The sequence below is a fragment of the Mus caroli genome, unplaced genomic scaffold (assembly GCF_978045245.1).
Source record: "Mus caroli unplaced genomic scaffold, Mus_caroli_1 scaffold_2, whole genome shotgun sequence".
Taxonomy (NCBI): domain Eukaryota; kingdom Metazoa; phylum Chordata; class Mammalia; order Rodentia; family Muridae; genus Mus; species Mus caroli.
The window spans coordinates 87,373,598-87,383,025 of NW_028227257.1; positions in this window are offsets into that span (position 1 = coordinate 87,373,598).

Here is a 9,428-nt window from a genome sequence, read left to right on the forward strand (position 1 = left end):
GAGTGGGGTCTTAATCAGTCTTATGAGGTTGGCCTCATTATTCACCCATTTTATAGATAAGAAAACTAAGGCTCAGTGAGTCATACATTAGACAGATCAGGATGCAATTCTGTCAGTCTAGCCCAAAATGGCTCTGGTTCTGCTGATGACTACAACAGAGATTGTCATGCCTCCCATAGACAGTGTCCCTTAGAGTCCTAACCTCTCCTCCAAACTGTCACCCATGTTTATTTACCAAGTGAATAAACACACATGTTGTCCCAGGAAAATATCTGTCAAACAGAATTTTCAAAACGTGCCTGTATGTGTATGCACACACGTGTGCCTGTGTACATGTGTATACATGTATGTGCATGCATGTAAAACATGTGCACAAGTTCAAGTGTCATCCTCAGGAATGCTACACACCTTTGTGACTGGGTCTCTATAGCTGACCGTGAGCCCCAGATACTCAATGTCTCTGCCTCTCTAGCAAGAGATTACACGTACAAGTCACCATACGAGAGCAACACGCATATGGGTTCTAGGGCTTAAACTCAAGACTATCTTTCCCAGGCCCTGAATTCATGACTGAGTGCAAATGGATTTACCAAGCTGTGGTTCGCAGAACATATTGGGAGGAAGTCTTAAAAATGTGTACACCCCACCCCAAGCAAAGGAGTAGACAGCTGGGATGGGCAGGGGTTCCCAGGGCAGTAACCTTGCCACAAGACTCCTAGGGATTCCAGGGACTGCACTGAACAGACTTGGGGGGAGGCATCAGGCTCCTACATTAGCTCATGAAAACTGACTCTTTTCTAGACAAGATGCAAGCTAGTAATCCCAGCTCAGGAGGCTGAGCTAGAAAGGTGCTGAATTTGAGGCTAGCCTGGGCAAGAGCCTGTCTCAAACAAAACAAATAAACAAAAACACTCTTAACAACTGAAGGCCCCAGGTGTGTGTGTGGGGGGGTAACTAGGTGGTACAGCATTTGCCTAGCATGCACAAACCAGTAAGTCTGTTCTCCAGTAGAGAGGAAAGGAGAAAAATGGAGGGGAGGGGAGGGGAGGGGAGGGGAGGGGAGGGGAGGGGAGGGGAGGGGAGGGGGGGGAGGGGAGGGGAGGGGAGGGGAGGGGAGGGGAGGGGAGGGGAGGGGAGGGGAGGGGAGGGGAGGGGAGGGGAGGATGTAGCTCAGTGGTCCAGCCCTTGCTGTAGTTTGGGATCTTAGTTTCAATTCGCAGCACCACAGAGGAGAAGAGGAGAGAGAGGAGGATAGGGAGGAAGAAATGGGGAAGGGGAAGATCAGGAGGAGGCAGAGAAAGAGTGGGAGGAGGGGGAGGAAAGAAAGCCAGGGAGAGGCAGAGGACTAGGTAGGGTCTGTGAAGACCAGAAAGAGGGGGAGGAAATGAAGGAAGGAGTGGGGAGAAGGCAGACAGACGGGAATGGCAGGAGGAGGCAGGGGTACTTTAATTAACACTTCGGTGCTTTTCTGCTGTCTTACAGGTAAGGCCAAGGCCAGATATCATGCATCATGGAAACGGTAGCAAAGCGGCTGGAGTCCACAGTGGTGGGTTCTGGATCACTGTTTGCGTTCTTAGCACCCACCTGCGAAGGCAGGTGGGCGAGGAAGGGAAGGGCGCTGGCGAGAAGCTTGGAGGGAGAATCAGTCTCCTGCGGGGAGGACGCCGTGGGTGTCGCTCCCTCCCGGCGCTGCAGCCCCAATCGTCCCGCAGCTCGCCCGCCCGCCCGCCTGCGTTCCGGGCGATCGGTTTATTAATACTCGGCGCTGCCGAGGCGGATCGCAGCAACAAAGGCGTCTCTCCGGCGCCCAGCGTCCTTATGTAACTGCTGGGAGCTACGCAGCCCTGAGCGGCCTGCCTCACCCCGGAGGCATCTACCGGAGCACCTGTGAGGCTGCTCAGGCCGCGTTCCTCCCTCTGTAGGGCTAAGCACAGCCTCAGGAGGGGCCTCGTGGATAATCTCCAGTCAGTCCCAAGGGACCTCTAAACACTCCCTTCTCTCAGCCTTCAGCTCACCAGCCGCCCACCTCCCTCCATCACAGCAAGAGAGAGAGAGAGAGGAAAAAAAACCCAGTATTAAATGAGGCTTCAGGGTACAGATCTTAAAGAGTACATCGCAAACTCAGCAACCTCTGGGAGGCCCATCACTTAGATGGAAAACTGGGGTCCAGGTTGTCTTTATACACAAAAAGGCTGAATCCTTAAATCTGTGGGTGGCAAAGCTACTGTTCTCCCCACCCCACAGATCTCCAACCCCTCCAGATCTTACTGCCCCTACTTGTTGAGAGGAGAGCTTCAACCCGCCCCTTCTGACCTTTGCTCAGCCTGGGTTTCCAGCAGCATTCTTTCCAGCATCCTTCCTGCCAAGAACTGGAAGGGCCTTTTACAGGTCTGAGCACACCTGGCCATAGCGGCTGCCACAGTGAATCACAGAGTCTTCTATCACCTGTCTGTCTTCATAGGTCCACAGTCACTGAGGCTCTTTTGGCCTCAGCACAGGCCCCCCAGACACAGCAGCAATGGGTAACTTTGAGATCCAACCCTCAAAGAGGCTTCATGTTTGCCTCAGGCCCTCGGACTGCTGACTCTTAGCTGTGTAGCCTTGGCTGACTGTGGCCTTCTGGGGCCTTCTGGCAAAATATGGGATTCCCTGAGATCCCACTACTGTGCCAAACTTCACTGTGGTGGGTGACTTTTTGGAAGTCTGCACATGACTTCCCGGTGGAGGGGACTGCTGATAGAAACAGAAGCGTGTTCTCTCTCTCTCTCTCTCCCCCTTCATAGGATTATTTAGATAATTCAATGAAAGATCATGAAGGGCACATAGTAGGTCAACAGTTGCCTTGACAACATCGTTTGGCCCTTTCTTCCGCTCCACTATGCTCCGGCACCAGGGCATTGTGGGAGTCTCTCTGCCTGGCTTGAGAAGAGATGAGGGAGAGCCGGCAGAAGGCAACGATCTGGTTTCTGGGTATAAATAAGTTATGGCTTTATAGCTTTATGTGAAGGGCACAGCATGTGCCAACCGGCCCGGCAGGCATGTAAACTGCACCATCCCTGGGGTCATTAATGGCTAACATGTGCACCCAGCCTGCGCACAGAGCCCGGTGATGCCTGAACCTCAGGTCCGGTGGTGGGCAGGGCACCTAACGTTCACAGAGATGGAAGAGAGAAAGGAGATGCTGAAGCAGGAAGCCGGTTTTTCCAAGTCTCTCCAGAGCCATGAGAAGCAAAGTGGCGCTCCCCCATATCTGAGCCTGTTGGCTCAGCTTCTCATGGGAACACAGTCAGTATCTTGTTCATTTCCTAGATGGTAAGGCAGGTTGAAGTGTGCTTCCCCCTCCTGATAGTAAGATGTCATCTTACCCCCATTCCCACTGGGAGTAACCCTTGCAGATTTTCTCTCCCTCTCTAAGTGACCTCTCCTGTTTCCTCTTCCCCAGGCTAATTTATGTCCAGTGCTAATTTATGCCCAGCTCTAAGCACTGCCCCCCCCCACCTGCTCAACAGAGCCTATGCAAAGCAGATCCGAGCCTGGGAGATACAGTCTCCCTTCTCACCTGTCACCGTGGGCACTGTGGCCCTGTGGGCTCTGTTCCCTGCACACAGCCCCTCCTGGATTACCACAGGAAACTCACCTTCCCGACTGCTGATTCAGCAAATGTGTTTCCACCCCAGGCCCTTTGCATAGACCCTTTCCTCAGTGCCAAGTGCTCTTCCTGTGCCTGCTCTTGGTTCCTTTCCTCCCTCTTGGTAGATCACATTAGACCGTGCCCCCTCAACTGCTTTATCCTATCCAGTCCTTATCACATGCATTTCCCTGTCTCATACTCCATATCCTTAGCTCTTACTCTCTTCATGTTATATAAACAGAGAGAAAGAGAATGGGTAATTACTAGTAATAAATGGCAGCGTGGAGCAGGGCCACAGGCTGTTACTCCTGAAGCAGATGGAGCGGTTCAGTGCACAGCCTGTACAGTGGTACATTGTGGCCGCAGGGTCTGGGCCATCACGGATCTGCCGGTTTGCTTTGTAAGATTTGTGGTAGAGTTTAAAGGGCGCCATGTAAAACAAATTAAGGAATGAATGCAACACACACACAGTGCACACACAGTGCACTCACACACATGCACACGTGCACACACATACACACACACAGTGTGTGGAACCCATCACAGCCCCTTCTACTGCGGTGGAGGAGAGAGCAGAGCAGATGTCATTGCCAGGACCCTTCTCTGTCTCCATGCTTGCTGTCCTTTGCTCAGCTCAGCTCCACCTTTAATTAGCATTTCTTGTTCACGTTCTTTTTATGCCAGGGTGGATATTATTTTTCTCTGAAGAACCTTCCTGACCTCTGACCCTGCAGTCAAGACCCCCATCCCCACCCCAGACACCTCAAACTGGTAGCCCCTCCCAAGAGGCACTGAACTAGATTTGACAGCTGCGTTCTAGCGCCCAGGGCTAGCTCTGGGCTCCATGGCCAGCACCATATGTTTCTTTGTTTTGTCTCCTTTCTTCTTTTTGTTCTCTTTTTGGCAACCTCATGTAACCTAAGCTAACCAAGTAACAAACTCAAACTTCTGAACCTCCTGCCTCCACCTCCCCAGTGCTAGAATTACAAGTGTGTCTGACTCCGCCCAGTTTGTGAGCTGCGGTGGAGGAGGGTATGGACCTCCAGGCGTGCATAACGAGCACGCCTTCTACCAACTCAGCTACATTCCCAGATGAGATTCTCGCTTCTTGTCACCTAACCCAGTGCCAGGCACGCGGGAACCGTCTGAAAGGAAGACGCGTGCAAACAAGGGCCGCTTGAAAGGGAGGTGGGCTCAGCTGCCCTCCGGTCTCCCAACAAGCCCATCGGAACTCCAGCAAAAGCCAGGAGCCAATGGCAACCTCTGACCCCGCCCCCACACACCTGCTGTCGGGCCTGCCCCTCCTCCCTCCCTCTCTGGGTGGCCTCCCAGATGGTGAGAAATCGGGCAGCCCGAGCCTCTCTCTGCAGCAGACCTCTTCCCACCCCATGGCATTTCCTTTGTCTTCCTTTTGTTTCTTCCCTCGGGCTAAATACCCCTCCCCCTGCCTGGTGAATGCAAACTGAAAAGAAAATAAAAAGGCCACCTAGCTGCATCAACAGTGAGAAATCACCCATTTAAGGAGTAATTGCGGCTGCGATGTTGTCCAAGCCTGAGTCACCACAGGCAATCAAGCTGCGGCCCGGACTCCTAGGCTTCCGGGGCTGAGTTTAGTGTTTAAACCCAGGACGTCTTTGTCCCCATTGGCACAATGGAGGGAGGGGATGGTTTCAGCCCCCAGAGACTGCCTCTGGGGCTGGAACTCAGAGTGACAGTGGGACACAGCAGTGCCATCAGGCTGTCAATGGGGCCCTGCCTTTCCAGCCAGAGGGGATTGAGAAACCCTGTGCCAAGAGCTTCCATTTGGGAGGGCCTTGGGGCAGGTGCCAAGAGATGGCTGGGGTCTGTATGTGGGAGCTATAGGAAGCGCTGTAGTGAGAAGTCAGCTCCTTTAGGGACTAGGCCATGCCTCTAGCTCCCACTTTCCCTTTGTAGATTGTGAGACTGAGGTTCTAAATGGTGGTGGGGATTGGCCAGAGTCTCTGGGTCAGTTCCAGGCATCCCAGATGGATGGACATCTTCACTGGACCATACTTGACTCCAGTGGCCAACTGCTCTTGTGCACACAAGCCTCAGGAATCTCGGTCAGCGGCTCTGTGCTACATACCTTCTGAAGGGCTTTTCCTTGCTGCCTGCCTTCCTCCAAGTCAAGGCATGCAGTGTAGGCCTTGTGTTACTTCCTAAAGCACAGGGAGGTTAGGGAACTTACCCAGGGACACACAGCAAGCATTTGGGTTACTGTAGCCCCTCCAGACATCCCTATTTTCCCATTCTCTAAGGTCTCAAGAGAGAGTAGGTCTTTGGTAGATTGTGAGGGAGTGCCTCATGCTCCAGGGGAGAGGATTCAATCGGGGTGGGGGGGTGTTGGAGGGTGGAGGAAACCAGGGATGTCTTTCCAGGGAAGCTGGGTTGTCAAGGAGACAAGAGGGTAGCCTTCTTGGCCCAGAGGGTGCTCCAGTTGTCCACCTGCCCAGATCCCATGCTGAGGGTGAGGTTGGAGCGGGCAGGGCAGGGGGTGCAGGAAGAACAAGATGAGAAATTGTGTCCTAGACTCAGGCCCACTAATAAAATGGGAGAGACATTGCAAGCAATTTCCCTTTTTCCTTTTAAGAGCTGCTTTCAGAGTGCCTGTGGTGCGGTGGGATTTCCTTACAGTTAATTTGGAATTTCTTTTATTTTTATTTAGGATTCACTGGGGATGAGGGAGGTAGCGTAATCTTTTCGGGACTTGGGGCCTTTCAAGGGAGCTTCAGAGAGGAGGGCAATGTTCCAGGGGATCCCCCCTTTCCCCTGAGGACATGAGTGTCCAGAAGTCATTAACTAGGGAGCCACCAGCTCTGCAAGAACAGTCCTAGTGAAATTTGTTTTGGAAAACTGCCTGCCTTTGGGAGGGGCGTGTGTGTCTCAGTTTCTTCCTGGGTTAAGTGGGGATCACAGTTATTCCCAGGCCCCTAGTCACAGACCTCTGTTACCCAGGCTGGAAATAAACAGAACGGGCCAGAGGGCAGTGTTTGGGAGACCTTCGTGGACTCTTGTGAGGTCTATTAAAAACACAGCTGGGAATGTGGCTCAGTTGGTAGAGTGCTCTCATAGCATGCATGGGGGGCCTGGGTTCGATCCCTCAGCACCACTTAAACTGGGCGTGATGCCCCTCCCCTATCTAGTCCCAGATTAGAGTGGAGGGAGGAGCAGCAGGAGCAGCAGGAGCACCGGGAGCAAGCTTGAGGTCAAGGGTAAACATCCTGTCATATTCAGTCAATTAACTGGGCCTGGTACACCCCTGTAGTCTCAGTCTCAGTATGGGGGTAGGGGGTAAGGGTAAGATGGGGGTGGGGCTGAGGTCTGCCTGGGCAACTTAGGGAGACACTGATTAAAAAGTAGAAAGAGGGCTGTGGAAACTGCTTAGTAACAGAGCACTTGCCTAGACCACTGGAGAACACTGATACTCACATTATGATTCATAACAGTAGCAAAATTACAGTTATTAAGTAGCAATGAAAATAATTTTATGGCTGGGGGGTCACCACAGCATGAAAAACTGTATTAAAGGGTCGCAGCGTTAGGAAGGGTGAGAAACACTGCCCTAGAGCATAATTTATGAGACCTGGACTAGGTGACTAGTGTTTCCCAGGGGAATTCAGGGCCCCAGCAGAAGAAGGCATCCTTAGGATTTGGGATGGGTGTCTTGGAGCTGAGTGTGGTAGGCTGACTCCGATCTAATCCTAGGACAAAGACCCGGGAAAGGAAGACGCCCACATATGTAAGTGCAGGCCAGACCCACCATCACCCCCTGATCCTTAGGGCTCTCAGACTCCTGGATGGCAGCTGGGCCATCTGCTCCTTCCTGGGGCAGGAAGGGGCAGACACAGGCCAAGGAGCTCTGAATGGCTTCTCTATAGGGAGCTAGCTTGAAGAACAGATGGTTAGCCCCTGCCCCCTGCTAAGTCATGAGGCCCTCTTCCTGGGAGAAGAGGCCCCCACAAGTCATCCTGTATCCTGTGTCCTGTGTCAGGAAGAAGCTGGCCTAGGGGATTAGCAGAATCCAGAAGAACAATGTGAGGAGGGGAGAGGTCTGAGCAGCTGGACACAGCCACAGTCCACACAAGCTATGAAAGACAAGTCATCAGTTCCTTAGGGAAGGGCGATGGGGGACGGGGAGAGGGGACAGGGACGTTCAGAGCCACCAGACCAAGGAACTCAGGTCATTTACTGCAAGGCTTATCCAGCACTGCGGCTGAGGATTGGCATTTTATATGAGGATTGCGGGGTGCTAAAAGCTACTTTCTGTCGCCCCTCCTCTCTTGCCACCCGCGTCTTTCCTGGGCTGCACCTCTTGCCCCTGTGGTATCAGAACAGGGTAGATGGTTGGCCAGGTCTTCAGCTGGAAAAGTAGAAGCCAGACACCCCAGATTCAAGCTGGGACTGAGGCCATTCAACCGGATTCATTCATTTCCCCAAACAGTATTCATCTGAGCGTCTACAGTCTACCAGGTGCTGGGGACATAGGACAGTGTAGATACTGGATCTTCTGATGAGCCCCAAACTTAGCATCTTATCCTAAGGGACACAACGGAGTCTATGTCTAGACTGACATAGTACTAAATGTTAACGAGGTTCCAAGACAGATACAGGTCCTTTAAGGCTGACATTGCAACTGAGACCAAGGAGTATGTATTGGGGGTTGGGGGGGGGGCAGGCAGTCCTACAGGGCAAGCATGACCAGAAGGACCTTATTATTATCTTATTATCATGAGATAGGACCTTAGAGGCCTCAAACTTCCTACGTAAGCATAGCTTCTTGACCTTGGTCCTCCTGTGTCTACCTTCCAAGTGCTAGAATAAAAAGCTTTTGCCATCCACCTTATGCAGTGTGGGGAATAGAACCTAGGGCCTCTTGCGTGCTTGGCAGGCACTCCGCCAGTTAGACCACAGCCTGAGTTTCCACATCTGCTGTTTTCAAGGCCAGAATCCAACTAGAAGGAGAGGCTAGACTAACATGTGAAGAGCCCAGGATGGACCAGCTGATGGCTTCCATAGGAGGTGGCTGTCTGGATGATGACACAGTCACTGCTTGTCCTGATATGGCTGAGTGACCCTCTCAGAAACCCTTGATCTGCCTGGCCTTTGCACCCATCTTTCTATTCACCTGCCTGCCTGCCTGCCTTGCCTGCCTGCCTGCCTGATTTGTTTAAGCCATGATAGCCCCTGCAAGCTGCACACCCCCGGACGACTTTGATCTGGGACGGTGCTCTCTCCCTCTCAAATGAACTGAGCTTTCTTTCCTTAAAGGGTAAAGATCCTGCCAGGGCCTTGGGATTATTTATTCTCTGCCCAGTAATAGACTGGAACACACACCCTAGCTGGAGGGAAGGGGACTCTAAAGGGATCAGGAACCCATTTTTCCTACTTGTGCTGATGAGGTGTTTGATTTGGGGATAGCTCCTTGACAGCATCTTCATCCAGAGTAGGTTCCACAGCTGTGGGCTCTGGGGGAGCAGGTGTGGCAGTCCCCTGGCCACATCCTTAACATGTGAAATTGCCAGGTCCCTCCGTAGAACAGGCCCTAGGCCTATATCTTCTCTGAAGCTGGCTTTGCTCTCTGATTGAGCCTGTCAAGGTCCTCTGCAGGGGCATTGTAGCTACCTTGAACTCTGATCCCTGCTGCCTGAGGCACAGAAGCTCTGGGAGGAAGTGTGCCATCTGTCAGTGTTTAGGTCAAGCAGGCTTCTAGGTCCATCTGCTTGTGGGGGTTAAGGCAACAGCTTCTTCCCGTGTAACTTTAATTTTTTTTCAAATC